The sequence below is a fragment of the Melospiza melodia genome, chromosome 17 (assembly GCF_035770615.1).
Source record: "Melospiza melodia melodia isolate bMelMel2 chromosome 17, bMelMel2.pri, whole genome shotgun sequence".
Classification (NCBI taxonomy): Eukaryota; Metazoa; Chordata; class Aves; order Passeriformes; family Passerellidae; genus Melospiza; species Melospiza melodia.
In genome coordinates, this window is record NC_086210.1 from 12,776,274 (window position 1) to 12,782,273 (window position 6,000).

Genomic DNA, 6,000 nt, shown 5'->3' on the forward strand with positions numbered 1-6,000 from the left:
GCCGTCCTTACCAGGCACTTGCTGAACTTCCACAGTTTCTGCTCCTTCAGCAGCTTTTTGAGATCGCTCCTCTTCATGAACTTGACCGCATAAAGCAGCGTTTCCCGAGAAGCCTGGAGAGCAGCAGAGACGCGGAGATGGCCCCGCAGCCCAGGGCACGGGACCCGCCTCCCCCTGCCATGGCCTGGAGGAGGCTGCGGTCCAGCAGGCGCAGGGCAGGAGGCAGCCGAGCCCCCTGCCAGGCGGACAGCAGCAGCCCAGGAGTCCTCACCTCTGCCACATGCTGATTCTCATCATTGCAGTGGAAGAAGAGTGGAAGCAGGCTCTGTTGCACAGGGCTTTCCAAAGGTTTTTCTCTCTCTTCCAAATACTCCATCATGTCTCGGAAGAGTTTGATGGAGAGGAGCTGTACCTGGCTATTATCCTAGATGAAAAAAAAATAGAAAAAACACTTCAGCATTGGCTCCTATAGGGCGCCCTGGGCACAGGGCTGGAAATGCACAGGGCACACAGTTTCCAGGCAGCAGCCAGTGGCTGTAGCTGGGGGCACGGAGCCTTACATGGTCAAAGAGTGGCAGGAGTGCCTCAGCCAGCTGCATGGCAATGGGGGTTGACAGCAGAATGTGTTTGTGCAGGAGTATAAAGCTGAGTGTGATGAGTGTCATCCCAGCTATCTCTGCATCATTGTCCCCCAGTAGGTGCATGAGGCTTTTGGTCAAGCTCCACATTCTTTCAGCCTGTGCGGAACACAAGTCTGTGAAGTCCCACCCTACTGCCACAGGGCCCAGAGGCCAAAGGACTGTCCTGAAGCACTGGGGCAGCTGAAGCAGGAGGCAGGAGAGCTGGGAGCAGCTGCCCCAGTGCCCAAAGCCCAGGTCAGGCCAAGTGACTGCGTTCCCAGTGCAGCTTCAGCCACTGCCCCCTTCTCACCATTGAGGGATCATCAATGAGCTCGAGAAGGGCCCTGAGCGCCAGGCGACGCCTCTCCCTGCACTCGCTCTGCAGGTACCTTGAAGAGACCTTCACAACACTGTCGCCACATTCATTAGAATCCAGGCACACGAGGACCTGAAAGGCACATGCCAGTGACGGGGGAGCCGGCCGGCAGGAGCCCGCAGCCGCACAGGACTGGGCCCAGGACGCAGCAGCAGCAGCACAGGGTGCGGGCACCGTCCCAGGCGGCTGCTGCCACGAGAGGGCAGAGAGCTGGGAGGCTGCTCAGCCAGGCAGCGCTGGACACCCGGCTCACCTCCACAAGGAATGCCAGGGCCGGCAGATCCCAGTGTGGCTCCTGTGTGCTGAGCAGCCAGAGGAGGTGGAGTGCAATACTGGAACACAACCGATGACAAGCATGGCGCATCTCTCTAGGAGGGCAAAAAAGGGACCAGGAAGCTGAGCAAATCTCTCCAAGGACAGGCTTACAGAGCCTGGTGGTCTTTTACCACCACCCTGCAAGGGGACCTGGGCCCTTTAGGAGGAGTCTCCTCCTGTGCTCTCTCCCTTCCCAGCCTTTTCCAGTCTGCTTGGCCGTCCCTCAGTGTGTCGTTAGCCGTCCCTCAGTGTGTCCCAGGGCCTTGGGGAATGTGTGGGACAGCTCGGGCACAGAGCACAAATGGCAGGATCAATGGGGAGAAAGAGAGTCTCACCTGGCCAGCAGACCCACAGCATAGTGGCGGGTGTCAGCACAGAGCAGCGTGTCCCAGCCACGCTTGCGTTCCACTGACACCACCACATCCTTGTAGTGCTTTTGGCAGAGCAGGGACTTCAGAGTCTGTACTGTAAACCTGTGTGCACAGCAAAGCCCGGGTCACACTGGCAGCACTGGCTCCTTTGCAGGCCACGTGTCAAGGACAGGAGGAGTGGGATGGAGCACCTGTTGGGGCTGGTGGCAAGACCGTGCTCTTCCAGGCAATCCTTCCAGAAGGTTTGGACCTCCAGTGGCATCTCTTCTGTGCTGGAGAACACTTGGAAGAGCAGATGAACAAAAAGGCGGGGGAAATATGGCCTCACTACACGTGGGACAGAGGACTCCTGGAGGATCTTCCACATCACCACGGTTGCCTGCAAAGGACAAAGGCCCCCGAGACAGCGCTCAGTGCCGAGGTGTCCGTGTGGCAGGGCCCGAGCGTGGCAGGGAGAGGCCTGGAGAGAGGCAGGGGGAGCGCGGGGCCTGGTGGGCCTGAAGCTGCCCCTGGGCCAGGTTTCTGGCCAGCGCCTGAGGCAGGCAGATGCAGTGGGGGAAGGAGGATGGAGAGCTGCTGGAGAGGCGGCCTTGGGGCCAGCAAAGGCCAGTTGTGGAAACTCACAGCCAGGGCAAAGACAGCCGTTTTGTCCCCATCCGAGGTGCACGTGCTGTACTCTGGCCAGCTCCCTAGCACATCCAGGAGGACCAGCTGCACTGGCTCGGCAGTCCTGGACGAGCACATGATGGTCTTCCACATGGAGATGGCAGCTCTGCGGGGTTAGATCTCTTTGTCATGGCGGGTCTCAGACACAGCATCGTGGCCTGGGCATCCCTAGGGGCCCGGGCTGACCGCCGGCTCTGCCTCTGCCCACTGGCCCTTGCTGGCAGCAGCCAAGCAGCCCGGCTCTGTGAGGACAGGCCCTGAGGGGCAGCAAGGCAGCATGGCAGCAGGCTCAGGGGCAGACATGCCAGGGCTGGGAAAGGCAGCAGCCAGAGGGTTCTGGAACTCTCTGTTGCTCAGACACCTGGGCCAGGCAGTACAGGGTGATGGGCTTGGGAGGCCTGAGCCCTCTGGGCAGGTGGGCCCCATACCTGTCACAGGACGGGGCCACACGCAGGAGCGTCACGACTGCGTCAGCCGGGTGTGCTTTGGTGAGTTTCAGCAGGGCCTTGTCCAGCCTGTGCTCGGCAGAATCGTTGGCCAGGAGCCATCGGTGAATGTACCTCACCAAGGCAGGCACCTGCAGGAGGCACGGGGAGACTTGGAAAGCTGCCACAGAGAGCAATGTCCCCAGGCTCCCCAGAGAAGTGCACTGCCATGGCCTCAAAGGCTCTGAGGGACCAGCAGGCATGGCTGGGGAAGCCACGTGACTCATGGGGGAATTGAAGCCTGGCCCCAGGCTGCTTACTTGTTCTGGCCTGGCAACACCCTTCTCCAGGAGCAAATCCAGCAGGGCGGCACTGGTCTCATGCTTGAGGAGCTCGCAGTGAGCTCTGAGCCCAGTGCCCATGGTGCGGGTCTCCTCCTGCCGAATGCTCCGGATGAAGTCGCAAACGAGCTGTAGGAGAAGGGCAAGAAGCCGGGGATGTTGCATGGCGTGCTGCACACACGGTGCTGGGCTGAGCAGGGACAGCAGGCCCAGCCCAGGTGGAGGTGGCTGCAGGTACCTGCGCTGTTCTGTGGAAGCGGCCACGGCTGGATTCCTGCTCTTGTGTGCGCTCCACAGCTTCATCTGGCAAAGAGGGAGCGCAGCCAGAGCTGAGGGGCTGCGGGAAAGGCCGGAGAACATAGCCCAGCCCTGCGCTCCCCAGGCAGGGAGAGCCCTGGGATGCCCCAGGGAGATGGAGCGAGGGAGCTGTGGGGTGTCTGCCTGGCCCCTCTTCCCACCTGTCTGTGGGCATTTCCCCAGGGGATGGCATGGCATGGCATGGCATGGCATGGCATGGCATGGCATGGCATGGCATGGCATGGCATGGCATGGCATGGCATGGCGGCATGGTATGGCATGGCATGGCATGGCATGGCATGGCATGGCATGGCATGGCATGGCATGGCATGGCATGGCATGGGGCCAAGTTGGCTGCAGGCTCCAGCCCTGCAACCCAGCTCTGCCACTCACCCTCCTGCGGTGGATGGAAGGGCACCACCTCTTCAGTCTCCTGTGCTGGGGCTGCTCCAGGTCCTTCTTCTTCCTCCTCCTCCTCCACCCAGGCCATCTTGGGCACTCTCGGGGGTCTCTGCTCCATGTCTGTGACAGGAGCTACTTGCAGGAGAGACGCCTTGGGAAAGCTCTGGGGCACCAAGTCCCACGCTCTGCCCTTGCGGGCAGCTGCAGAAGAGAAGCCTCGGAAGGCCACGGGTCACCGAGTCCTGTGCTCTGGCCTCGAGCTCAGCTGCAGGAACAAGGCTGCAGAAAAGCTCCTGGTCAGACGGGAATGAGTGCGCTGTGTGGGGCCTCCTCACAGCACTGCTCTGTCCCGTTGTGCCCCGTTGCCTGTTCCCAGCACCTGGGCAAGCTTCTATTTCCCACGTGTCACAAAGGGACCTTGGTGACCGGGTTGCGTTCCATGGCACGGTGACCGTGCTGCAGCGTGCCACCCAGGGGCCTTGCACACACTGCCTCCTGCCCTGGGGCTGGCCCCAGGCCAGCCAAAGTGGCCCAGCTTGGAAGGAATCCCTGGCCCCAGGTGTCTAAGACAGCCTGACAGGATCTTTAGGAAGGGCTCAGACCATAAGCAAAGGCCGCCCTGCTCTGCGGGCTCAGGCCTATCCCCATATCTTTCCCTGAGAGCATTTGAATTTCTAAATGAGAATCATTTGAAGGCAGGGGATTTACATTTAACATTTCAGAGAAGACTTCTGCCTTCCTTAGCAGACACCTCTCTCTTCAAACCAAGACAATTGTTTGTCATCTTGCAGATGCGCAGTTGCTGGGCAGCCCCGTTTTACTCCAGGGACCTGGAGAACCATTCCCAACAACTGGGAAAATCCTAGGTGCTCCATCCACCCATAGATGAGGTCTCCAAATTTGCCCCAAAAGTGGGTCCAGCTTTTATCGGCCAAAAAGAGCAAGTCCAATTGACTGGATGATATTTTTAGCCCAGATGGCACTTCAGCTGATGACACACTTCACAATCAGCAGGGGACACAGCTAGGCCAAAGCCCAGACCTCTGCTGGGAGGCTTTCCATTCAAACACCCTTCAAACAAGCCTCCATGCAAGTCAGTTGGGAAAGTTTCTTCAAATGATCCATTTCTGGCACCTAACTACACAGGGTTATGTGAAAGATTCTAAAGCAGCCGCTCTGAAGTCAAAGAGGCAGCCCTAAGAGTCCTTGTCATCTATTTGTAGCTAAATCACACTTTGGGGGATTGGAAGGGGTTTGGAACAAGCTAGAGAGTGGACCTCTGAGTTTTTTAGATGATGCCATTGCTTTTTTTTCTCTTCTGCATAGGCAGGAAGGTTGAGTTGGGCTCACATCTCCACCGCGTGGCTCACAGGGCCGCAAGACTTGTAGTTACAAGAGCTTTGAAGGATTTCTTGGCCAAGAAGACATGGCCAACAAGGGTATTTATGTTTTGGACCCAGTCTTCAAGATTTCATCTTACGGACTCATGCTCTCGGGGTCTCTAGCTGGTCAGAGTGACCCTGAGATAAGTTAAAAAGTCTCTTGTCCCAGCCCGGTGGTTGAAGAAGGAGTCAGAGCTCTTAATTTCTCAGTCTCAAGGTTGTTTATTGTATCTTATCTATAAAATTCTTTCTCCCGTCCTGCCGAGGTCTGCTCAGCAAGACAGTCCAAGGCACTCTGCCTCCCCTGGGGTGGTGTTATCTTTTTATACTAAAAACTACCTGTACAATATTTACAATTACTTTCCAATCCCTATCATCTATGTTAGACAGTGAGCTTCTACTCTAGACCAATCTCAAAGTGCCAACATCAACCAGAAGATGGAGGCCAAGAAGAAGAAGGAGAAAGGCTGGACATGCCCAGATTCCTCCATCTTGCCCCCTGAAGCCCCATTCTAAAAACCCTCAAAATCTATTGTTCCACTCTGGGATAAATTCACTATCATTCTACTTCATTTTTTGTGGCTGGTCATTCTTCATACAAGGTTGGTGATTGTTTTTTCCAAGTGCTAAATCAAAGGCACGGGGGTCTTGGGCTCTGTGCCAAGGTCTCTGAGCCCTCTGACAGGCTCTCGAGTCCTGCAGGGCAGCCAGAGGAATTTCCTGGGTCCCCACATCATGCTAACAGTGTAAGCTTCCTTAGCCAATCATGCTATGACACACAAACCTACAGCACTGCATCCTAATC